Source organism: Podarcis tiliguerta, assembly GCF_965153285.1.
Source record: "Podarcis tiliguerta genome assembly, chromosome: 11".
Taxonomy (NCBI): domain Eukaryota; kingdom Metazoa; phylum Chordata; class Lepidosauria; order Squamata; family Lacertidae; genus Podarcis; species Podarcis tiliguerta.
Genome location: NC_139544.1, coordinates 38,563,581 through 38,589,259, shown reverse-complemented (window position 1 = coordinate 38,589,259; position 25,679 = coordinate 38,563,581). Strand labels below are relative to the sequence as shown.

The window sequence follows — 25,679 nt, the reverse complement described above, 5'->3', positions numbered from 1 at the left end:
CTTCCGGGTCACAGATCACTATAAAGGTAAAGGTACCCCTGCCCGTACGGGCCAGTCTTGCCAGACTCTAGGGTTGTGCGCTCATCTCACTCTATAGGCCGAGAGCCAGCGCTGTCCGCAGACACTTCCGGGTCACATGGCCAGCGTGACAAGCTGCATCTGGCGAGCCAGCGCAGCACACAGAACGCCGTTTACCTTCCCGCTGGTAAGCGGTCCCTATTTAACTACTTGCACCCAAGGGTGCTTTCGAATTGCTAGGTTGGCAGGCGCTGGGACCGAACAACGGGAGCGCACCCCGCCGCGGGGATTCGAACCGCCGACCATGCGATCGGCAAGTCCTAGGCGCTGAGGTTTTACCCACAGCGCCACCCGCGCCCCAGAAGATCACTATACACAATAAGAATAGCTTGCTGGATCAGTCCAATGGAGCTATCTAGTCCAGCATCCTGCTCTCACCGTGGCCAACCAGATCCCTGTGGGGAAACATGCAAGCAGGATGCAAGAACCAAAGCACTCTCCACCCCAGTGGTTTCCAGCAGCTGGTATTCAGAAGCATTACTGCCTCAGCCCATGGAGGCTAGCTGAGTCACCCAGAGCATGGTGTTGCATAGTCCGGGCACCACCACCGATAAGGCTCTGTACTGAAATATCCATTTACTGCCCCATTTTCAGACAGTGAATGGGGGTGGGGGTGGGTACCTGGAGGGCACCTGGTTGGAAAAGACTGATATATACTAGGATGCCTGGTGACCCTCATACTCAGTAATGGTAGTCTTATATTTAACTTTTTTCTTTTTTAACCAAGCAAGTCAACTCCTCACTCACACCAGAAAATTGGGGGAGCAGCAACAGCACAGCTAGGGTCTCCCTACCTCTCTCATTCATTTCCCAAGTGTGCTGGAAAGTACCCTGTTTGACCACAGATCTGGATGAAAGAGAGGGCAGGCTGGCAGCAAATCATGAGCTGTTGGGAGTGAAGGGCAAATCATGTATTTGTGCTCAATGCCTTTGTTAATAGCCTTGAATGCACTAAAACCCAGCTGAAGTTTTGCAGCTGCAGCGAGATGCCTGGAGGGTAGGCGAGAGGCAGCTTTCGCCATCAAAGGAGCTAGGTCCTACCATTTTCCTTCTCTCTGATGTCTGTTCTTTTGATGCAAATCAGCGATAAGTTCCTGCTACTGGCGATCTAACACATCGGTAGTGTGGAAGGCATTTCCCACAGGCAGCTGGCTTAATTTACCTGGCTTAATTGAAAAGGTTAGCCTTGACATTTGTGTAAAATTTTGTATCACTAAATGCTAGATCCCTCAGTAAAGCAGCTGGCTGCAAAGCTGCGCCCCCCCCCCCCTTACCGGTGCTGTTAAGATGTCCAGCTTGGTGAAGTCGCTTTGTACTTTCTATGTATTTTCAGCAGACAATATTCAACTAAATATCTGTGCTGGTGCAAATGGTAATTACCATTAGTACAATGAGATGTCCCGTCCACGTTCCCCCCGGCACCATCCCCAAATCTGCTCTGGAGGGATAGCAGGAAACCTAGAACAGATCTGGGGACTTCATGGGGGGAGGAGAGGGGGGAAATTATGTTTCCTCAAATCTGTTGTTGTTATTGTTACCCAACCCATCTGGCTGGGTTTCCCTCAGCTACTCTGAGGAGCTTACAGCATATATAAAACATAGTAAAATATCAAACATTAAAAACTTCCTGATACAGGGCTGCCTTCAGGTGTCTTCTAAAAATTATGTAGTTCTTTATCTCCTTGAGGGATGTGGGTGGTGCTGTGGTCTAAACCACTAAGCCTAGGGCTTGCCGATTGGAAGGTTGGTGGTTTGAATCTGTGCGACGGAGTGAGCTCCCGTTGCTCGGTCCCAGCTCCTGCCAACCTAGCAGGAGCACATCAAAGTGCAAGTAGATAAATAGGTACCGCTCCAGCAGGAAGGTAAACGGCATTTCCGTGCGCTGCTCTGGTTTCGCCAGAAGCGGCTTAGTCATGCTGGCCATATGAGTCGGAAAAACTGTCTGCGGACAAACGTCAGCTCCCTCAGTCAGTAAAGTGAGATGAGCGCCGCAACCCCAGAGTCGTTCATGACTGGACTTAACTGTCAGGGATCCGTTACCTTTACCTTTATCTCCTTGACATCTGAAAAGAAGGCGTTCCACTACTGAGAATGCCTTCTGGCTGGTTCTGTTGCTTAATGAGAAGTCCTTGCTCTAACAGAACACTGCCATAAGAACTGAAGAAGATGCCAGCTAGCTCAGGCCAATGGCCCATCTACTCCAGCATTCTGTTCTCACAGTGGCCACCCAGATGCCTGTGGGAAACCCTCAAGTAGGACACAAGCACAAGAGCACTCTCTCCTCCAGCTGTTTCCAGCAACGCGTACTGCTACCAACAGTGGAGGCAGAACATAGTTATCATGGCTTCCCCTTAGTGCTACATGGAATAGAACCCAGGTTTTTCAAATAGAGTTTTGATAAATTATTGAATTTTATTATACTTGCAGGTAGAATGTTCAGTACCGTTCACTGCCATGAGCATCATAGAAGTTACTTCTAAATTTGCACCTATGCATAGAAATTAGCTTGTGTTAAGTTTTATGTACAAATGCAAACCTGCCAAGTGTCCCAGAAAAATTGTGACATCCCGTTTTATTGCATGAGACCATAGCATCCATTTTGGGAGTTGCAATCTCACCCCTCCCCAAAAGTACTTTTCCAGGGCGAGATCGTAGCGCAGGTCATGTGACTCGCCCGAGAGCGCTTCCCAGAAGACCCGCATCCTGGTTCTTTATCTGAACAAGTTGGATAGTATGAAAGTGTGTTCTCGTTTCTCCTGGGGCTTTTTTTGTGATATGTATCTGGCCACCCTAGGTGTAATTATGGGGACATCCAACCTCAGAGCCCCTCTAACTTAGAAGAAGCCCTGCCTCTGTTGTTTTGGTTTTAATTACATACATACTTATTGTTATCACTCTTACATAAGCTCCAACATTTTCTGTCCCAAATCTGGGATGCTACCCCATCATGCCACCCCTGCCCCCACCCTTCACCTGCCCAGGCCACCACTGCCTGCCCCCGCTGCCTGCAAGTGCACCCAGGCCACTTTGGCCTGCCACTGCCACCTGCCAACCCGCCCAGGCCCTCCCCCCGACTTACCTTCACCAGCTCACCACCACCATTGCGACACCCAGGTCACCTTAGTTAGGCTGCCTCCCCCCCCCCCAAAAAAACCCACCTGTGAGGCCTGCCATGGTCATTTGGTGTGTCCCTGGATTGGCTTCTGTGATCCGACATGTTCCAGTTAAAATGGGACAGTTGGGGGCTATATTCTTGACCCCAAATTCCCTTCAGTCTACAGTAATCTCCCCATGTGCTTTCCAAAGGTATCTGTGATGTTGCTTGTTGTGGTCTCCTTTGGCAGGAAGGTGGCATGTAAATTTAATAAACAAATATACTTCTTGTTTGCATTTGGGGATCTTCCCTAACTACACAGCTTCATAATTTTGACACGAGGGCAAAAGCAGTTTTCTTTAGTTTCGCTTTCCTTTCTGTGGTTGGTAGGTAAACCCTTCAGGGCTGGGAAAAAGCCTAGCTCTCTAATAAAGTTCTCAGCCCTGTTCAGCTGCCAGACAGTGGAATTATTACAGTGTTTTTCTTCCCTGGTGAGAGGAAGGTGACGTGATTGTTCTAAAGCCTTTTCTTCATCTTGGCATTGTTTTCCACTACCCCCAACGCATTTTACAGAACTGTAATTTGGGGACAGACGCTGAAAGGAGGTCGCAGCAAGCTGGCAATGCTGTTTGATTTCCTACTGGTACCTGATCACAAACTAAAGAATATACAAAACAGTTGGAACAGTTCAATAATTACTACCCACAATTGCTTTCCTTCTAGGAATAAAATCTTCCTGCCTGCCTTCCTTCACTGAAGATGTATTTCTTGTGATTTGTCCTCAATGCCTAATTCACAAGTTTGTTTATGCTGGTGGTACTTTGCCACCTTGTCATCACAAGGGCTCTTGTGACATTTCTTTTAAATAGTTCCCATGCAGGGGGGAACAAACACCCAACATCTGATAAATACTAGTTTTCAAGTATTTTTATGTGTGGGCTAATTCCCTACAGGGAAATGAAGCCATTAAACTGATTTTGCTACTGCCCTGCACAGAAGTCTATATACTTCTTAGCTGGAACCATTGAGGTCAAACAACAAGGGACCCTTGAGGGTCTGTCCAGTTTGTAAATTCCCAGGTGCATCTGTATGGCTGCTCCAGGAAGTAGAATGGTGAGCATTTACTGTGGAATAACCACACGTCTGCTGCAGATATTAATACTGTGCAGTTTGAACTGGCTGGAAGCGTAAGAACTGACTCCTTTTGGAATAAGTCATTGTCCAGACCCATAAAAATAATATTCAAACTTTTACTGGCAGAGCTCTTTAAAATAAAACAGAATACAGCAAATGATACTTCCAAAATATCCACAATGTCTTGTGCTGTCCAGCACAGGCTCAGCATTTTACAAAATATGTAATAATCCAAACAGACCTAAAAGCAAAGGTCTCTCTCTCTCTCTCTCTCTCTCTCTCTCCACAGCCTGCATTCCAGCCTCGAGGCTGTTTACTCTTCTTTCAGGAGAGCTTCATTTTACATCTTCACTCCATTGAGTTTGGGAGACAAAGACTCCCTTCAAGGTAACTCCCTTCAAAATGGAGTTTTTGCAACCCAATACCTCTCACATGATCTAAGGTTACAACACTCACATGTTAGCTACCAAAGAAACAACAGTCAGTTACTTAATCATTAGCAAGAGCTCAAAGTGTTCTCCTTGGGTTTAATATAGCCCCATGGGGGAAAAACCATATTTAACCTTTTCACCAATACGCATTTAGGCATTCTCGTTTTAAATCTTCATTAGTACACTTTTAAAAAAAATTTCTGTGAGAATTAAATCTGTTATACTTAACAACATCTGTGGAATAGCCACTCACTTTTTATGAGGCATCTGCATGAGGTTGGGAACAAAAATCCTCTCTCATTTTTTTCTTTTCTCATGAGCTCCTTCACTATGAGTACACAGTACCCAAGGATGGCCAAGTGATTTTGGCCCTCCTAGCCAGTAAACATACAATCCTAATAAATTCAATTAATAAGAACTTGTTGATCTTTCACAACACCCAAAATTGGCTGTGTTGCTGCCTAATGGTAGGGCCAAGCAGGCTCAGCTTATTGCAGGGCTAATTCTGGCCACTTATGCCCTGCATAGCTAGCACTAGCCATTTCCTCTTCTCTGATCTTTCTAAATACATTTTCCTTTCTTTTTCAGTCTGAAGGAACATTCAACTTTATTGTTTGGTTATCCATCTGCATGTTGGAGTGGCACAGTCCCAGGTGAGCTGTACTTTGCTTTTCTTCTAAGCATGTAAAGTTCAATAGAGAAGAATCTCAAATGTATTCCCAAACCCATGTTTTGCAGGGGGGATTAACACTGCATTTTCCTTCCAGAAAGAAGTACAAACAAAATTAAAATTAACCCCATTCTGCTCCACACCTATCCTGATGATCATAGTTATGGCAGGAATATAAATAACATACATTAATCTTCAAAAATACAGATGCCATTATTGAACCTGTCAATGATCCCAGCCCAGGTACAACCGCTCCTCATCAGTGTTCATTTGAAAAGAAAAGAAAAAATAGTTCACCTCATTCAATTTTCAGGTGTCTCCCTCCCTCAAATGAGGCAATGGAAGAGATGGAATTGGATCATTAAATGTCAAACTTTACAGCTGAGGGGTGTTTAAGCACAGGGCTAAAAGGCAAAGGTGGCAGAATCTTGTGTTTTGCATGCAACAAGGTTGGAGGTTCAATCTTAGGCAGTGAAAGACTTCAGCCTTAGTCCCTGGAGATTTGCTATCAGTCAAAAGTGATAATATTGGGCCAAATGGCCTGATGCAATCAAATAAACTAAGCATATGACCTCTGCGTGATAGACTAAAGATCTATGGAAATTTGCTCAAAGAAAGTGGAAGGAAGTTTAGCAACATTGGCAATACAGGCTTGGCTTCCCCCACATACACATGCACACCCACCCAAAATCAGAGTTTAACATTTCCACCAACCACTATCCAAATGATATGGTTGTACAAATCTATTGTGTGAAAGTAGCTACAGGGAAAACTGCAAATGGCCCATCTAGTGCAGCCAGCATTCTATTCCCACAGTGGCCAACCAGTTGTCTGTGGGAAACCCACCTGCAGGGCCTGAGTGCAAGAGCACTTTCCTCTCCTCCTGTTTCCAGCAATTGGTATAGTGGTACCTTGGTTCTCAAACGCCTTGGTTCTCAAATGCATTGGTTCTCAAACTCCAAAAACCCAGAAGTTTGTGTTCCGGTTTTTGAACAATTTTTGGAAGCTGAACGTCCGATGTCGTTGTCCACTGTTGTTTCCAGGGTGCCTGCACCAATCAGAAGCTGCGCCTTGGTTTTTGAACATTTCAGAAGTTAAATGGACTTCTGGAACGGATTAAGTTTGGCCCTTTTGTTTTTGCTATTTATTTTGCATTTTTGTTTTTGAGGCTTTTTCAGTTAATATGTTTTTGTGACTGTGTGGAACCCAGTTCATCTACTGATTCATTAATTGATTGATTATGTGACTGCAGAAATGGATAAAAGCCCCCTATCCAAACAATGACTATCATCAGTGCAAAAAACAAATTTTAATTTTGATCATCTACAATAGTGTCTTATTTATTTTATAGTACAGTACATTGATTATTGCTTTCATTTTATGGATCTCGCTAGATAGTAAAATCCATGTTAAATTGCTGTTTTAGGGGTTGTTTTTAAAAGTCTGGAACAGATTAATTCATTTTGCATTACTTTCTATGGGAAAGCACACCTTGGTTTTGGAACGGACTTCCGGAACGGATTAAGTTTGAGAACCAAGGTACCACTGTATTCAGAAGCCTTCTCACCGTGAAGGCAGAGTATAGCCGTCATAGCCAGTAGCCATTGACAGCCTTGTCCACCATGAATTTTTTGAATCCTCTTTTTGAGCCATCCATGTTTTAAAGCCATCACTGCCTCCTGTGGGAGCAAGTGCCACCATTTAGCTATATGCTGTGTGAAGAAACACTTCTATCTGTTCTGCACCAGTGGATGTTATGTTCTAGTGTTAGGAGAGTGGGAGAATACTTCTCTAGCCACTTTCTTCATGCCATGTGTAATTTAAAACTTCTGTCATGTCACCTCTCTCACTTAGCTTTCCTCCAAACTAAAAAGTCCCAAATGCTGCAACCTTTCCTCATAGACGAGTCGCTGCAGCCCCTTGATTATTTCGGCTGTCTTTTTCCAAAACTTTCCCAACTCCACAATATCCCTTTTTAGGTGAGGCGATCGTAGATCTGTATAATGGCAATACGCTATCAGCAGTTTTCTTTTCAATTCCTTTCCTAATAATCCCTAGCATGGATGTTTCCTTTTTCACAGCTGCTGCACCCTGGGGTCAACATCTTCAGCGAGTCATATACTATAACCTCAAGGTCTCGTTCCTGGCCAGTTCAGACCGCATAACCATATTCATTAAATTAATATATTTTTTCTCCAACATACATCACTTTACACTTGCTTACATGGAATTAATTGCATTTGCCATTTCACCTCTCTCTCAGTCAGTTTGGAGAAGCCACTTTGGCCTTCTTTACCATTTCTTTTAACAACCCTGAACAATTTTGTATCATCCGCAAACTTGGCCATCTCACTGCTCACCCCTAATTCTAGATCGTTTCCCTGATATATCACTGCTAAGCTACAGTCTTAAAACATAAAGCAGAAATGACACACACACAAGCCTGCGAGCATTTGCAGGGGCTTGAGAATGGAACTGTCTGCCGTATGGTTTTTACATCAACACCTTCTGTCTGTGTTTAACTGTAGGTTAGGCATTTTTGTTTCAGCAATGATTTTAATTGGTGCATCCAGACTTTACTATCAATTTATCAAGTAACACCTAGGCGATGTTTATCTTCCATGGCATGGGCAAAAGCACATATTATATGAAATGAACATCTTAGTGCCAACTATGTAGAGAGAAAAAGCTCTCCTTTGGGTTAGGCATCATGTGCAGATTCAAGATGTTATCCATGCCTGTGAAGAAAAAAATGAGTTATATAAGATTACTAAGATCAGCATGAGTGTGTATGTTCTTCCACATTTCTCTGTTTTTTGTCATTCTGATATTTTAAACCTAAGCTAAGCAAACAGCTTTACAACTGCTAAATTTTATAAAGCTATATTGAATATTGGCCGTGGCCAGGGCTCTTTGTGTATCTGGCACATTGGTAACCAGTCATTCTTTCCTCAAATCAGGAATAGAATTTCCAAAAATTGTGGTGTGTAGAATGTATCTGAGAGCCAGCATTTAAAATAAATATTGGAATACACTCTGCATGGAGATTAGGATAGTGCCAATATTTTGATCTTTTAGGCACCTCCTTTAGAATTTCTTAGTTAGGCTTTTTCAGAGTAGCATTGTTCGATATTGATCATGTTTCTTTTACAGGTGTATTGAATATATTCTTATTGTTGTTTTTTTTAAAATTGTTCATTTTTTCCTCCCCCCTTTTTTGTTTTGTTTGTTTTTGTTTTTGTGCACAGCCACAACATTTGCAACTAGAAGACAGTTTATACATTGTTGGACTAAGACCAGGGAAGCCAGGGTTCAAATCCCCACTTACCCATGAAGCTAACTGGATGTCAGAGACATGGCCAGCAGAGAGGAAGGAAGAGGCAGAGGAAAATAGAAACTTGATTCTTTCACACAACAAAATGAAATAAGCCCCTCTTGCTCGGAAATGCTGCCTGTAAGTTTTCACAGCAGCACAGAGATGAAGGAGCAGGGTGCAGGTGGTAGGAGGGAGTTGGATTCGAGCGATTAGAGCAAAGGAAGACCAGCAGGAAGCGGGGGCGGGCCTGGGGTATATCTGGCCTTGGGAAGGGCATGAAGCCAGTTGAGTCAACTGACTCCAACAGTGAGGAATGAGTTGTGGGAAGCTCAGTTTGCTGAAGGCCTGTTATTGCCAATAAACCTTGACTAGTTAAACTGCCAGCATGTTGTGTCTTGTGTAAGAAAAATGCTAAACCGGACACTTGGTGACATTAGACCAGTCTATGCCTCTCAGGCTAACTTACCTCACAGGAGGAAGGGACCTGTGGGTGCCTCCTTGGGCTTCTTGGAAGAAAGGCAATATATAAATGCCACAGAGAGTTGGGGGAAACCCCAGAACAAATAGCCACCTGCTATTTTAATTCCCCCCACAATGCCCCGGAGTGATGCAATGTCAGGTCCTCTGGGGCATTGTGGAAACATTTGCAATGCGGTTAACTGACAAGTTAAGACTGCAGCTTGCAGACTGGGTAAACAGAGGGTCCATGGGTCTTTTGACCAATGGAGCTGTCTGAGATTGCTGGGTACTGATGTCAGACCTACAGTCCATGTTTGCCACCAGTGACTGGAAATCACTGAAACAGCAGGGTTTGATACTGAAGGGGCAAAGTGAGTGCTAAAGCCAAGAAAAAACTTCTTGCTGTCTGGCTTTCTGCATGCTGAGGCAAGGCCAGGATAAGCACGTTTTGTTTTGTTTTTTTGTATGATTGGCTCAACATGTGGCATCAGCAGCTAGAAGTTAATTCAAAGGACTAAAAAACCATGGCTACCACATGCTGAGAAAGGATGCAAAACAGATCCATGCAATACTGGTCATTCCTGCGTTTCCTGTCCTCAGAAAAGGATCTCAACTTCTTTAGAAAATTGTGGTGATACAGTAACAGATGGTGTTGGGTTTACAGAGATATTTCTTGTTTCAATATCCAGCACTCATTTACATTTGATAACGTGCCATTTTCAATCAACTGAAGATCCCTGGAACGTAGTTGGGGATGTACTTTGCTGCTTTATAAATTTAAATAAGTCAGTCCAATTACTCCATAACTGCAGCCCTGATCAGTTAAAGGGAAGTAACAGTTTGCAAGGGCAGCCATGGGTAGAGTATTATCATTGCAGTTTTCACTGCTTTGGCTTAGAATCCAAATATATTTCCATAGCTTGTAAACTTTTATGGAGACAGCAGGTTTTTTTCTCCTGAAGTCATCTGGTTTCTAATATCAAAAGACAGAACTGAGTGGGAGTTTGCTTATTAAAAACATTGTTTTTATGACTAAAAATATTACATTTCAGGGTCTACTTTGGAACTGGGCAGGGAGGTGGAATTGCTGCTTTTTATACTCTAATGCTATTGATCCTTTCTTGGACCACCAAGTTAATGTATTCTTAAATACATTTTCCAGGCAAAAATGATGAGCAGCATATAAGCCAATTTCGGTTTTTGCATTCTACTGTGTCTGACCCTCATTTAACTTGTCCTCCCAGCTTCATAAAAGGGAAATTGCCAGGTTATATTTTGAAATTATCTATATAAATAAACTGCTGCACTGCCTGAAGGAAACCCCTGAGTCCATATTCCAGGGCAATGCCCCATCCAGGGAACTACCTGGAGCAACTGACGAGTTTCACTTATATTCACCATCTGATTTTTTTTGATCCTCCACAGTCACTTTTGGGTCCTCAAGAACGTAGACAGCAATGGATTCAAACTGAAGCTTGGTCCAAAGCTGGACTTGCTTGACAGTCCAATGCAACCTATTTCATGGGAACATACTGTAGAAACATTTCATAGTCCTACTGAGGAGGGGAAACCATTGCTTTGTGAAGAATAGTCAGGCTCAGGGTGCTAATAGGATCCAATAGGAAGCCATGGCTGTTTAAAGTGGGATAGTGCTGTTTTAAAGCTATAGTACAGACTGGTCCCATCACCTCCTGGCAAATAGAAGGAGAAGAAATGGAGGCAGTGAGAGATTTTACTTTCTTGGGCTCTATGATCGCTGCAGATGGTGACAACAATCACGAAATTAAAAGACGCCTGCTTCTTGGGAGAAAAGCAAGCAATGACAAACCTAGACAGCATTTTAAAAAGCAGACACATCACCTTGCCAACAAAGGTCCATATAGTAAAAGCTATGCTTTTCCCAGTAGTGATGCATGGAAGTGAGAGATGGACCATAAAGAAGGCTGATCGCCAAAGAATTGATGCTTTTGAATTATGATGCTGGAGGAGACTCTCGAGAGTCCCATGGACTGCAAGAAGATCAAACCTATCCATTCTCAAGGAAATCAGCCCTGAGTGCTCACTGGAAGGACAGATCGTGAAGCTGAGGCTCCAATACTTTGGCCACCTCATGAGAAGAGAAGACTCCCTGGAAAAGACCCTGATGTTGGGAAAGATGGAGGGCACAAGGACAGAGGACAAGATGGTTTGATAGTGTTCTCGAAGCTACCAGCATGAGTTTGACCAAACTGCGGGAGGCAGTTGAAGACAGGAGTGCCTGGCGTGCTCTGGTCCATGGAGTCACGAAGAGTCGGACACGACTAAACGACTAAACAACAACAACAAACAACAACTGGGACCTATTTCACGGAGGAGACTACTCTCATGATGGTTACATGGAACCTCCAATTCAGATTCCATATGCCATTGAATACCAGATGAAATATCAGTGGAGAGGGCTATTTCTAGCAATCCCTTCTTGAGGACTTCCCAGGGGAATCAGGTTGGTCACCGTGAGCAGGATGCTGGAACAGATCGACCACTAGTCTGATCCATCAGGGAACTCCTTCTGTTCTCATTGGTCTTAAACCCAGTGAGACTTCTTCCTCCATTTTGATCGTGAAAGAGAAAGCTTCAGTCTAGATTTCCATTTATTTCTGTCATATGCTCGAAGCTGATAAAAGAAAGTTACAGCCTTGGAGTTCTCAGTGTTTGCATGAAAACATTATGCCATGAACTTTCATATAGCTATATATGATAGAGAAGCAATATAACACTTGCAGAGCCTTCCTGATTTTATTAACTTTGGGCACTTTTACTTTGTCAGCACAGTTATAGCAGTGTCTGCCAACGCAACAATAAATTGTTGCCCTGTCAGTTTGTAAACCCTCTTGCTCCCAAGAGCCTTGCCTTTATGTAACAACCTTTCATTTCAACAGACGTTAAACTGATTTATGACTTAAATGCAGGAGCTTCACTGACATCACACTGAGGTTGGACTCCTCACCTTCTTGTATCTGCTTTCATGTAGTAAATTATTAGGATCGTTGCTTTCAGAGAACTTTGGCTGCAATCCTAAACACACTATCTAGTAAGCAAGCCCATTGAACATAATGGTACATGATTCTGGATAAACATGAATATGATTGCACTGTTTATGTGTTATGGATATGGCAGAAGCTACACATTCAAGTTCATATCCAAGGAACATTTTTTTTTTGTCAGTGCCTTGATCATCTCATCTGATCACAATATCTGATGACTCATTAAATCTCAAGAGTATAATGGTAATGGAGACCAGATTCAGACTAGGCTGCTGTCCTGCTTACATTATCCCTATTCAGCATTGTTGGCATCTGTCTGTCTCAAGACAACTGAGTGCACCACTGGGGGTGAAGTCAAACTGTGATTTAGCAGCACTAAAGTGACCTCCCTGGGGTGGAAGTCTGGGCAGCGTGTATAGAGGTCCTGAGATGCCCAGACAACAAGACACACACACACCCCTTTGGCCTTGGCAATGTGGCCCAAAGGAAAGCAGAGCAATATGTTTGGTACCAGCTTGGCTGAAGGAGCTGCCAGAAAGAGGTGTACAAGACACCATCCAACCTGTTTGTCTGCATACTTGCGGTAAGCCTGCAACTTTGGTGGGATATACAAAAGATATTTAAGCTTCACCTGGGCTATCTGTTGAAGAGAAGCATCCAAATTATTTAGTGTTCTGACAATCAGGTGCTCACATACCCCCACCCAAAATTAGGTCGACAAATCACTGGTGGCTTTTTTTTTCTTCAGATCATAATGAATGAGTAAGCACATTATTCTCCTAATGCCTTGGGACAATCTATTCCATTAACACTCTTTATACACACTTCTGTTTCAATGCATGTTCTTATCAGGGTCAAATGTATCACACTGCATTCCTCATATTTGAAATTGAATTTACAAGTGAGTTCTTGAACTCTTAAATACAGATTAGTACATACAAATAAGTTTATAGCCTAATCATATGTGGCTATGTAGGAAAATATATTATTTTCAGTATTATGGTATGGCAGCTGCTAGAGGTAGGGAAAGAGGAAAGATTTATTTGCTTGACATTTAAATTTGAACCTACCTAATTCATACTTCCTCAGCCAAAACACAGCTGCCCTTCAAAATTTTCACTTATTTGAATTTTGTAATGCAGCACTTCCTGACCTGAAAAAGCCCCACTGGGGGAGCTACATCATGACATAAACATAAGAAATGAGTTTAAATTGCTCAAGATAAATTCCTAGTGAATCACATCCCATAGCTATTGCTTGATGTACTGAATTTGTGGCAAACAATTAAGTAGTGACAATAAGACAATCCTAAAGAAAGTGATAAAAAATTAAATGTGCTCATTTGCACATTATTGCACACAGCCCAATTTTATTACCTGATAAGTGGGGAGCAACACAGTAATAAAGTTGCAATGAAAAAGAATTAGCACCCACACAGGCCCATAGGGGACACAACAAACAATTTCATTTCAGCCATATCTACTGTTTGTAGACTTTGTTGAATAATAGTGGGGAAGTTACATGCAAACAGTTACACAATGCGGGGAAATGGAGTGGTTCAATGTGCACAATTCTTTTCTTATTAGTATTTTACAGCATGACTGCAAATTAGTATTAGCAGTCATTTTCTAATTTGTTCAAATGGCAAGCTAAAGTAAATAAAGAACTGGCCCTGTAAGTGAAAGAAACCTTAAGCAACAAACCAAAGTAATAAATTGAACCCGGCCATAATACTAATATTGTAGAGAATGCTCAGTATTGAAGGTAACATTGTGATAGGAAGAGATATCAAATTACTGTGCTGGGTTTACATTTGTGGACTAGACAAAACATCCTCTTTGTGCTTCAGACCGTTTCCTGAAGAAGCTAAGTCTTGATAACAATATAATATTATTAGACAAATTACAGTAGTATCTAGAGGCCGCTGACAAGATTACAGTCCTGCTGTGCTAGACACTCTTCCATTGCTTCATAATGGAAATCTGCGTTGTGGACGATTTTAATTCACTGTTTCTTTACTGAATGCATGGATTATGGTACCTTTTTAAAGAAGCAACAACAGAAAGTATTCACTTTCTTTCCAGAATTTTCTGGTAGGGAACCTTTCGCAGCTCAAGGGCCATATTACCTTATTAGCAATCTCCTGGGGGCCGCATGAAAGGGATGGGTGGGGTGGAGGAATCATGTGACCCATACCTCTATACAGCAGGCTACATCCACTGATGATGGTAGCACTACCCCTCCTCCAGGTGGTAGCTGACCTCCCCCCCCCCTCCCAGGAATGTACCTTGAGAAAAGCCTTAAAAAGACAGGACTCCTTTTTGGAGCCTGAAACAACTCCCTTCATCTGCATTGCTGGATCACCCTAGGGACATGGGTACTTTGGAGGTCCTGACTCAAAGCTCCAGAGGCCCTGATCCACTGTTCATGATGCTGGGGCCCAAGTATCCTCTGGAAAAACTGGGTTTATGGATCTCAGCCTCTTTAAGTTTGAAGTGGTAACAGGGTTCAGTGAGCATGAAGAGTCTGTAGCAAAGAACAGCCCAGAACCAGAGGTAGAAGAGAAGGCTGGAAAGGAGGGGGGTGCTAAGAGGCAGCCAGGGTGTCTCCCTGTCCTGTGGCAACCAGCTCCTCTCCCCTCTGGTCTCCCAGAACCCACAGAGGTATGAAGAGGGTGGAGCAAAGACAGGCATGATAAATGAGTCCCAGATCGCTTAGGAAGGAGCTGGGGGAGGAGGAGACTTAGGGAGCTGTGGGAAGTTGGGGACCTTCAGTCCTCACAACTGCCTCCTAGCGGCAAGTTCTCCTGGGAAGAATTGTGGTACTCTCTAGGCCTGGCTTCCTGAGCTGTCTTGTTTCTTTGAATGAAGAGTTAACTTCATTGAACCCGTGTGAGTTATTGGTAATCTGCTCCTGGTACCTGCTCCCGTCAATAAATCACACAGAAAGAAATGCAGGGGGTAGTTCTTACACTTAATGTACTTCAACTTTTTTTCTGGTCTGAGAGTGATGTGTTCCTTTTTTTAAAAAAAAAAAAATCTTATTAAAATAATTCAACATTAATACATACATGTTACGAACATACAAACATACATTTCATACAATCCTTGAAAATATTCATACATATGGTGGGGAAAAGAAGCATCTGTGAGCTTGAGTGTGGGGATGTGTTCCTTATTTATTTATTTATTTCAGGTTGCAGAAAGTGCTGCAGCTTAAAAACAGGGTAGACAGAAACACCACAGTTTAAATTGAAAGCATCCGTTTCTGTAATATGAAGAAAAACATTGACAATATAAAGGAATCCATTTAGCTAAATGTTCACTGTCAGACGCATAACAATGCATCCGTTTCTTTTATTACCATCTTATGTCGTCTGTAATCTTCTAATGGAAAATAATATGCTAGTGATGAGAACAAATACCAGGCTGAATGGGGCAGAAGGTGGGGAGAGATTTGCTTTCAGGACTTAATGTTCTCTCCCTGAACCCGCTTCAATGGTCTTTGTAACAAATCTTCCTTTGACAAATATTGTATTAATTGACACTGTGCTTTGAAATATTACAGCTGCTTCAGCAAAAGGCAGGGCTTTGGCCCATAGAAAACTCCTGGGCTTTTGGCTGAAGGTCACTAACAAGGTAACTTTCCAACCTCACAGCTTTCCAACCTCTGCATAGTTAGGCATCAGAGCCGGTTCAAGACATTTTGTTGCCAAAGGCAAAACAGCAAACTCCTGCCCCACAAATCAAGATGCAGAGCACCCAATGCTAGTTGTATTTTTTTGGCTCCTGAGGCAGAAAATTCCACAAGTGCCTCTCCATATCCCTGGAAGTAAACAGTGCAGTAATGATTATGTTTAATAGAAGAATATTGTTTGGACTCCAACTCCCACCAGCCCTCAACCAGCATGTGCAATGGTCAGGGAAGATGGGAATTCAGCAGCAACTTGAGGGTCACATTTCCCCTGCCTTTGTCATAATGGGTTGGGGCTTTCTAACCCCTCTGCCATTGATGTGTAGTAGAGACCACATATCTTAATAAAAACTCAGGAATTACACCAGCAATCCAAGTTTCAAATTTAAATGATTCATTGGAGTATGAGCCAAGGACCTAGATTTGTGGAACGGGTTAGAAAACAACAGGATCTTGGACATTCAAATTGTGTTTCTCTTTAACCCTGAACTAATCATACCTACTTTATTTTCTGCTGTTGTACCATTCAAAGTTTTAACAAGCAATTGATTTTTATTTTCTAATTCAGACTAACGATGTTTGCATTCCTGACTATACACCATGAAACTTTAAACCTACTGTCAGTAAAACTGATTAGGCAAATAAATGCATTTTATTCCTGTTTGGGAGCAGAATATCAAAACCTTAAAGGCTTTGGAAAGCCAGCTTTTATTGGGCCTTAAGCTGCAGTCTGAAACATACATACCTGAAAATAAATTCCATTGAAATCAACGAGCCATATCCAAGTGCTTCTTTCCATTCAGAGAAAGCTCTTTGATCCAATGGAGGCTTCCATGAATGGAGGGGGACAGAGGTGATCTTCACTGAGTCCCTCTTCTATCGCTTCAAAATCTGTGGATTGGGGAGCCCAGTGGAACAGCATGGGAGGTGGCATCAGAGCTGTAAGAGAATTTGCAAAAAATTATTCCCTCCCCATTCTGTTCATGGAAATCTCCACTGGATCAAAGACTTCCATGAATGCGAGTCACAGTTGGATGCAAACCAATGTTCCTTAAAGGCAATTTACAGATGCATAATCAGCCAGTAATTAATTGTCAAATCAAGAATCAAGTGGTGATCTGAGCTGCCTGTGTGAATGAGCCATGCCAGCATTAAAGTCACTCCACATTTCATCTCACCCAATGTCAGCTCAAATGCAATGTGCCTTCCAAGTGGAGCCATTCACACAACTATTATTTATTTAAGAGGATTTATACCCTGTCCTTTCAATGTAAACACATTGCTCAGGGAAGCTTAAAACAAGTTAAAAGCAGCACAGTCAAATGATTAATCTCAAGACACAGCAGATAAAAAAGCACTGAAATTCCACAACTTGGCAGGTTAAATGTCTGCTGTAAGAAAAATGTCTTAACTAAATAGCGGAAGGTTAGGAGATAGTCCAGGAGCACCTCCTGAAATATGGAGTTCCATAATCAAAAATCAGCTACAGAGAAAGTCCACTCTGAGATCCCAGCCAACCACGCCTCTGTCAATGTCATGGCGCAGAGAAAAGCCGCCTTTGCAAATCATAAAAAAAGGCTTTTACAGAAGATATCCTGAACCCAAATCACTGAGGGCAGGGATGGGGAGCCTGTGGCCCTCCAGATATTGCTTGCCTTCAACTCCTCTCATCCTTAACTACTGGCCATGGCGTCTAGGGCTGATGGTGGCTGGAGACCAACAGGTTCTGGAATGTGGGATGTGAAACACAAGAGCAGTCAAGTACAACATCCCTAGAGTGGACATAAAAGGGGATGTCTGGACCAGCCAGTCGGAACTTCCTATTTCTTCTAAGCTGGGACAGACTTCCTCTGCATGTGACTAGAGGTGGTCGTGACCTCACCTGCCTAGGTAACAAAAGAGCACGACTGGTCAGCCACCTCTCTCTCTCTGACCACACTAGTCGAAGGAGCAACATCTGCTTAGCCTAAGATGTTCTCTTGACTTCCAGCCAAGAGAGGAAAAAGTGACTGTCTCCTCATGGGATAATTTCCAGATATATTACTTTTGTAACTTAAAGTCTGCCTTCTGGGATCCAATTGTGAACAGAAAATGTGAGTAAACTCTTTCTGTACTTTTATAGAAGACTGTGTGGTGTCTATCTTTTTATGAGGAACTAAAGGGGAAATAACCAAAAGGAAAACTTATTATAGAGGCTTTAGCGAGCCTGAGCAAATGCATCCACTGTGCAAGTTTAAAAGGGGGAATGTTACTCTGCTAAACTGTAGAACTTGTTAACACAAGTTGGAAAGGATAGAATCAAACAATATATCCTCTCCTGCATCCCTGAACATTCCCACATGGAAGGGCACAGAATAGCCACACCTGATTCAGGGCCTTAAAGGTAATAACCAGTACCTTGAATTGTGCATGGGAAACGAACTAGACTGCAGCGCAACTACTGTAAGTTAGGCACTACATTATCCCAGAATGGGCACTCAACCCCCTGCCCTTGCTGCCACATTCTAAACCTGAAATTTCTTTTTTTACTCCAAAGAGCCACATGTCCTATTGCCTATGGGAAGGATTCAAAGAACTAAGCGAGCCCGAGGACTCTCACTCACCCAACAAAACATTTGATTTTTCTTTTAACAATAAGCCCCTTTGTTATAACATAAACTCTTTACAAAACACTCCTCATCTCCAAAGTAGTTTGTATTGTGTAGCATTGCCCACTCTGGAAGGAAGGGAGGGTGAGGAACAGGGCATGAGAAACCTATGAGGTGGAGCCTGAGTAAGTCCAGAATGGATCTGAGGAACTTGGGGGGGGGGGGCTTAAGCTGAAACACAAACATTTTTAGTTGATCAGGGTAAGAGTACAGTGAGGTTTAAGGGCTGATCCAAGCTTAATGCTCTCTATTCATCAAAGGTGCATAAACTTTTTTTAAAAATTAGCTGACCACTGGTCCTGATGTTTGACCTGAGTCTACAAGTGGGCCTTTTAGTCCCCCACAATGCCTCAGAAATCAAAGGCATTGTGGGAATTATTAAACTGTGGCATGCAGCTGCCCATCACTGCTACCAGATAAGCCAACGGTCCATTGATATAGGAAAGAGCCAGTGTGGTTTAGTGTCTAGAATGTTGGACTAGGACCTTTGGGAAACCAGGTTTCATAGCTCCACTCAGGCATGAAGCTCTCTACATGAGTTTGGGCCAGTCACTCTCTTGTCAGCCTAGTCTACCTCCCAGGGTTATTGTGAGGATAAAGTGAGGAGAAGGAGCACATATGCAAGCTTGAGCTCCCAAAAAGAAGGCTGGGGTATACATGCATACAATGTTGCATGAATAAATGAACAAACATAAGAGGATAGGGCTGGAGGAGAAATTCAATTCAAAGCTGGCTCTATCAAATCCACACTTTCTGAAGCAATATGCAAACTGAAACACAGCTATGTTTTGAAATGTGAAGGTAGCTGAATTTTGTGGGTGCAGTTCTCCAACCAAGTGATCTTTATAAAAAGGCATATATGTATTAGGGCAAGGTGTGCCTAAAAATGAAGCCGTTAGTGAAAATAACATGCAGCATACATATATTAGGGGAAATTGCTAGCAAAAATGTGTGCCTTAGTCAAAGAAGCATATAAAAATGAGCTTATTAGGGAAAAATTAGCAATGAAATGCTGAAGAATTTTCATGATTATTATTTTTTTAATTGCAGATTGCTGCAAAATGTCAAAAACTGAATTTAAGATTGGAAAAATCAGAAACCAGGAGAACCAAAATTGACATATCCTTCCATCCCTAAAAAAAGGGGGGATGCACCAGATATCACTTTTCTGAGGGGCACATCAAACCCAGAGCACCCAGGCAGCTGGAGGGGAATAAAATACTTTTCTCTACAGACTGGAATGAAAGAAAATGTTCAGATCTTTCTCATATGTTTTGGGATTAGAAAGAAAAGTTAACAGAGGAGAAAAAGTAGTCTTACAATCTCTTGTGGTAATTGAAGTAGCTCTGCAGTTCTTTGCATCTTAGACGTTTCTCATGTAAACAGATCTATTAGCCTTATGCTACAGAAGTAGTAATCCTTTTATCTAAAGTATAAAAGCAAGGTATATGATCATAAAGTGTCATCCATTCATGGGTTGAGCTAATAATGTTTTAGAAGGTTTTCTTGGTTCTTCTCTCCCAAATCCATTATCTGTGCCCTCAGGTGAAAGAGAGGAACACAACAGCATAGAATTTTATTACACAAGTTGCTTTAAGAAGTAATTTTTCAAACCCTAAGGAAAGATACAATTATGATTATTAAAAACTCAATCTGCTTTGGCTGCATGTGTTTGAGCCAGATCAAAATGAAAAAAAGAGCTGGACAGCGAATGATACTCATCTAGAAATTAAAACAATTCTGCAACTCACATTAATGAATTATGCAATTTTAATACCTTCCTTAGGAAATATTATATATTATTATTCTGCAAACAGTAGAAGAGAGGACTGCAGTGGAGGACCACAGACCCTCTTTCATATTTGGAAGGCAAGAAAATCCAAACTTTCAAAGGCAGAACCTTATCCTGTAGTGGTTGTAGTAGCATTTTTTTTACAACACTGCTTTGCTCTTGTCTAAATTGGCAATGATGGTGGAGCTCCTGTTTTCATCTCACCTGCCCCGAATGCCCTGTTGGACTGACACTGCTTCATGATGTGACCATGGGGAAATGAAAATGGTAATAGGAGCTTGGTTGCTGAAGCTTGTGGTTTTGACAGCACCGCTTTCTTTTTAAGGAGGCTGGCAGGAAAAGCTGAAACTTCCACTACTGTCAAGTGAGTCTTCGCTTCTGAAAATCAGGTAGAATATTCACCTACTTCAAACTGCTGAATAGGTCCCCCAAATGCTTCAACCCCAAACAAGGCAATGATTTTTATTTTTTTGAGGGAGGACATTTTCAGCACAGCACTTCAAATGGCTATCAACATAACCAGGGTTTTTAAGCAGGGGTTGGGTGGTCATCTGTCATGGATGCTTGAGTTGAGATTCCAGCATTGCAGGGGGTTGGACAAAGATGGCTGTTCTGGTCCCGGGGGCTAACCGAGAGGCGAGGTCCGAGTCCAGTCCGAGGTCGATGGTGCGGTATGGAGGCTGTCCATCAAAGCTGTAGCTGGGTCCAAGGCTGGGAGTCGGGTGGGGTCAGGAATTCTGACAGAAGAGCAGGACAGGGTGCGGGCAGGAACAGGCTAGCAACAACGTTGCTCCCATAACCTGGGACTGGGGCTGACTGGCTTTTATCTGCCCCGAGGCATAGGGTGGCCCCGGTCCACAGGTAACTCGCCTCTCCTGGCCTGGAGGCGAGCACTCCTCCTGCAGGAACTTAGTTCCCTCCACCTCTCTGCCCTGAGCCTCTGCAGCTCAGGAGAGGCTGGAGGGTTACCGGACCCAGAGGCAACCTCCTCTTCCCCTGACGGGCTGAGAGTGGAGCACCTGCAGGCAATGGGTCCTCCATCACCTCAGGGGCCAGAGCAGACTCAGCTGGTGCCTGCACCTGAGGATCCAGCACAAGTGAGGACCATTCAGGCTCAGGCCCCAGCCCCGGCTCAGCTGGTTCTGGAGGCGGGGACTCCTGTGCAGGCTGGGATTCCTCAGGTTCAGCCTCTGAGTCTGAATCCCAGGCCATCACAATAGCCCTTGGGGTCCCTTCCAACTCTACAGATTTATGATTCACAGTGTGAATGTTATGTGTGACTCTAATCAGAGCACAGAACCCAGAGCCCACCAAACTGCCATCTTAAGGCCAAAGTGCATGGGGACATCAATGGGCACTGAAATTTGTGATTCTTTTTACCCTTCAGATGGAGACTGGAATCTAACCAAGACATTCTGATGCTGTAGCCAGCACAGCTGTATAAATGGGATCACAGATTGTGGTGACAAAAAAAAAAAGCAACAAAGCAAACCTCTTAGGTTTTGAAAAATATGTAGCTGTTTACAGAATTGCTCCATTTAATCTAATTGCCTGGCAAGTTTAAAACATACACTCTCTTTCCTAAGGCGACAATGTTTGTTGGTTCTAAAAATTGAGATTACTTACATTCACTAGTGAATGGAAATAGTACAAGAATGGAAGATAGAGAATGAACTCTTAAAATGAACAAGCACAGTGGTCTTTCCAAAGGAAAGCATACTTAAAATGCATCAGGAATAGGATTAAATGGAATGATCCTGATAATAAATACATATTTTTCAGCAATCAAAAAATTCCCAGATTGTGTGGAATAGACCCCCAGACAAAATGTTATTTGCAGGAGACCTTCACCTGCTGCAAAGGACAGTGATTGACTATATCTATCTATCCATCTATAGATAGATAGATAGATAGATAGATATAGATAGATAGATAGATAGATAGATAGATAGATATAGATATACACTTTTGTGAAAGTGTTATTGTTCGTGCAACTTGCCAGCAGAGAGAGTTTAGCATCGTAATCTACTGTTATCAAATTCTGAGGAGCTACCTACTAATGAGTTTACATATTTTGCTTCGTTTTCATACTCTGCATATATTCTGATTGCATTTTCTTTGAAGTATTCACCCTTCAAAATAATTTGCCGCATGAGTTCTGTAAATCATTTTAGACCTGTGATTTATTCACATGCAGGTCATTTTGAATGTTAATGTAATTTTGCTTCTATTTGGGTTGAGTGCAATATGGGCTGGGAAAATGTGTGTAGTAATTACTCCACTGGCTATCCATGATTACTCCCTTGTTACATCCCCACCTCTCTATTTAGTCTATTTTTTTGGATCAGGGCCAAGAGTAAACAGCCAATTATATTATTGTCAATATATTTGTCAACTAACACAAGAATGTGACTAAAGGCTTCTTGAAAAACAATATCTCATTCTAGTTTCTTCTATTTGTTCAGTTGTCCAATTAGCTCTGATTTAATTGGCAAAAGAAATGCAATAAGGAGGTGTCTTAAGAGAGAAAGCATTTATACTACCTTTGTATGGATGCTCATAATGTTAATTAAAGTTTGGGGAACAACAACATATTTTTGAAAGACTTCTAGAGATACAGCAGTTAAAGCCAAACAAAAGATTAAACAATAAACATATTTTATCAAGGAAGCATTAAGAACCATAGAAAACTTGTTAATTTTCTTTTTTTCCTAATTAGTGCTAGAAAAACTTTCTTGCAAACAAAAAACAGTTTAACTGGAATCCATTTATGATGTCTCTCTCTGGCAATGATTTGCTGAGGACGCCCAATCTCACAGAGCAAGGTTGTGGAATCTCAGGGTCCATCCAGTCTAGCATTATGTTCTCACAGTGGCCAACCAATCTAGTCCCCGTGCCTAGAGGCAGTTTTAGGGTAGCACAACTGGTGCAGTTGTAGAGGGTGCCACAACAATGCTGTAGAATGGAACACGAGAGGCGACAGATGCCAAATGTTAGCGTCACAAAGGGCACTGCTGAAATTTGAGAGCCCAAAGTCTGCCACTCCCATATCTGTGGGAAGCATGCAAGCTGAATATGAGTGCAGCAGTGCTCTGCCCATCTGTGTTTCCCAGCAACTGGTATTCAGAGGCATCCTTCCTCTGTCTCTGTTCACAAGAGATGCTGTTTCCAGATGACACAATCTTGATAGAGCACTCCAAGAAAGCTCTACAGAAACTCATCAGCCGTTTTGCCCAAGCCTGCAAGGAATTGGCTTGACCATCAGCCTGACAAAGGCAAACATGCTACCAGCACTCCACACATCAGCACTGGTGACCACACCTTTGAGGTGGTAGACGATTTTGTCTACCTGGGTTCCACCATAACCGGTAACATCGCCTCTGACGCCGAGCTGGACAGGTGTATCGGCAAAGCAGCTACGGCAATGGTTTGCATCCCCAAAAGGGTATGGGAGAACGTGATGCTAACGTCCAATACCAAGATGAAGATCAACCAGGTTTGTGTGTTGCGTGTGCTGCTTTATGGACGTGAGATGTGGGCACCTTACAACTGCCAGGAGTGACACCTCAATGCCTTCCACATGCGCTGCTTAAGGTTTTGGGCATCGCATGGCAGGACAGAGTCTCAAGCAAAGATGTGTTCTCCCAAGCCCACATTCCCAGTATGTTCACATTCCTGTCTCAGCGGTGTCTACGCTGGCTTGGTCATGTCCAGAATGTACATGACTATGCTGACTTGGTCATGCCCAGTATTCCCACAGAGCTGCAGCAGCAACCCTGAAGGCCCAGCTTCTAGCTGATGGTAGATACCCTACTGGGCCACAAAGAGCTATAACAATTCCTCAGTAGAGGAACACAATTGCTAGTCAGCTATATGGGGCAAGGTAGCCCCGCTGGTAACCCGCCCTCCAAGTTGTACAAGGATGGCTGGCTCTATCAATTTCATTTCTTCCCGTTTCTAATTTTTTCAATCTTAAATTCAGTTCTTCATGCTTCTGCAGCAATTTGAGATTTTTTAAAAAAAGAAATCCTTGAGCATTTTAGAGTGGATTTTTCCTTGTCTGTAGTTATGACTAATGTACACATTTTTGCAAGCAATCTCTCCTAATATAAAAGATGTTTGTATGTTGTGTTTACTAATATGTTTCCCCTAACCTTGCATTTTTGCAAATGCTGCTTGGCTGGAGAATTGTGATGGGAAATTCAGATAAGTGCAAATTTGGTAGGATGGCTGTGTTTCATTTCTCATATTGTTTTGGAAAGTGCAAATTTGATAAATTCAGCTGCAGATGCAAACTGAATCGAATTTCCCCCCTGCCTTGAACTGAGCCAGGCAGCATTTCGGAAGCTCCAATTATAGCCCATTGGCAACTTCTTATATCAGGCAGTGGTAAATAATGCAGGGGAGAATCTTCACTGCAGCCACACTCTGTGAACGCTGGAGCCCACTTATCAGAACGATGGGAAAGGAAGTAGCCTTTTTCATTTCTGGGAGCGGAAATGGCAGAAGGGCTTCTCAGAAGAATGTAGCTCAAGCACCTCTGAATCCTGAAAGCCAAGCTGAAACAAGAAATTTAATCTTCACTTAAAAGAGAGCAGGGAGCAGGAAAAGAAGTCTTTTCCAGCAGATATCAAAATAATAGGGTTTGGGGGGGGGGAGTACTGAACTGCAAGAGCTCTCAGGGAAGATCAAGTGAGGATTAAAGGCCAGGAGTGACATAATCACTACAAAACAGGGTCAGGGGACATTTCATAAATTGGTTACATCTTTCACTGTTCCCCTGCCCCACTGGAAGATCTGCACATGTTAGCATCATGTTAGCAGGGAGTTCAGCTTAATTCACGCTAACTGTGTGGCTCCTTGGCAGTGTCTCTCTCGCAATACAGCCGACCTTGTAGTTTTTTGCTCTGTGGTAAGAGGAGCTGTGATGAACAGCGGGGGTGACAAGTTCAGGCTGTTTTCAGGGTTTCAAGCCACATTACTCTTGGAAGGCTCCTGCTGCTTCAGTAATTCATGAGGCTGCACTGATAGCTTTCCTGGAGCAGGTGGGGACCTTGGCTTTCCCCAGCCCAATCAAAGCATCTTGCATCCTGCAACAGCAAACACACAGCACAACAACAAGGCAAAGGCACCTGGCAAGGCTCCAGCAACTGAGTGATGTTATAATTAAGCTGTCTTTGTGAGGAGGCATGGCTTTCAATGGAACGCAGTAGGGAGCTGAGAGTCAGGAATGTCAGAATTATAATCCTGGCCATGTGAGGAGTTTTCTCTCTCTGTGTGTGTGTGTGTGTGTGTGTGTTTGACTTTATATATATGTTGTACGTGGGGCTGCCTCTGGAGA

The 25,679-nt window shown here is 42.9% G+C and overlaps 1 long non-coding RNA gene across 1 annotated transcript; it reads right to left on the bottom strand.

Annotated features, from left to right (window-relative positions):
• Positions 1-7,975: 7,975 nt before the first annotated feature.
• On the bottom strand, positions 7,976-17,792 carry LOC310660167. Its single transcript, XR_014503265.1, has 3 exons — positions 17,554-17,792; positions 16,644-16,837; positions 7,976-8,145 (listed from the first exon to the last, which is right to left on the bottom strand). It is a non-coding gene; the product is annotated as an uncharacterized lncRNA (long non-coding RNA).
• Between the last annotated feature and the right edge of the window lie 7,887 nt (positions 17,793-25,679).